We start from the raw sequence: 678 nt of genomic DNA on the forward strand, positions 1-678 counted from the left end.
GCAGGCCTGCGTGTCGTGCGGCGACAGGCTCTTGTGCGGGCTGTACACGCTGTGCGGCGACAGCGGCTCCTGGTGCAGGCCGATGCTGCCCAGCGCCCCACCCCGCCCATGCTAATCTAGCGCGCAGGCGCGCGCAGGCATCACCGAGATGGCACAAGGATATGGCGCAGAGGGAGAAGCGCACAGACCGTGCGGAATGTAAAAGGGAGGAAGAGAGTCACTGCTGTGACAAAATAAGACTATCGCGCGAAGCACGGTTGAACGTCTATCGCGGCTTACGAAAAATCACACCAACTTTTTGGGGGGGCATTTCAACCTGAGAAACGACGTTTTCGAAGGAAACCGCAAGCTGCGAATACATTTGTTCTGCAGGGAGAAGCGGCGACCCGCACCCCGCCCGCACCCGCACCCGCACGGCCTTGCCTTGCCTGCGAATAGCGCCAGAGACAACCTCACGCTTATTCACACCGCATATCGATCCGAGTTGGCACACAACAACCGCAAGGCACAGGATCGGCATTGCGATTCCTACAGCCAGGCGTGTTGCGCGCGGGCAGAGAGGTGCGCCGGCGGGGGTGGGGTGAGGTGCACGCCCCCCGCCGCCCCCGCTTGGCCTCCGCCCCCACGTCCGGACAGGCAAATTATTTTTGCACAAGTTTCGATCCTCAGTCTCTCAAG

At 61.4% G+C, this 678-nt stretch overlaps 1 protein-coding gene across 1 annotated transcript in view; it reads right to left on the reverse strand.

Moving 5' to 3' along the window:
* LOC113210415 (glutamyl-tRNA(Gln) amidotransferase subunit B, mitochondrial) overlaps positions 1-678 on the reverse strand; it is a 15,669-nt gene that overhangs the window by 10,315 nt on the left and 4,676 nt on the right. The gene's annotated exons all lie outside the window — the stretch shown is intronic.

Source organism: Frankliniella occidentalis, unplaced genomic scaffold (genome assembly GCF_000697945.3).
Source record: "Frankliniella occidentalis isolate FOCC.00 unplaced genomic scaffold, Focc_3.1 Scaffold72, whole genome shotgun sequence".
In the NCBI taxonomy this organism is placed as follows: domain Eukaryota; kingdom Metazoa; phylum Arthropoda; class Insecta; order Thysanoptera; family Thripidae; genus Frankliniella; species Frankliniella occidentalis.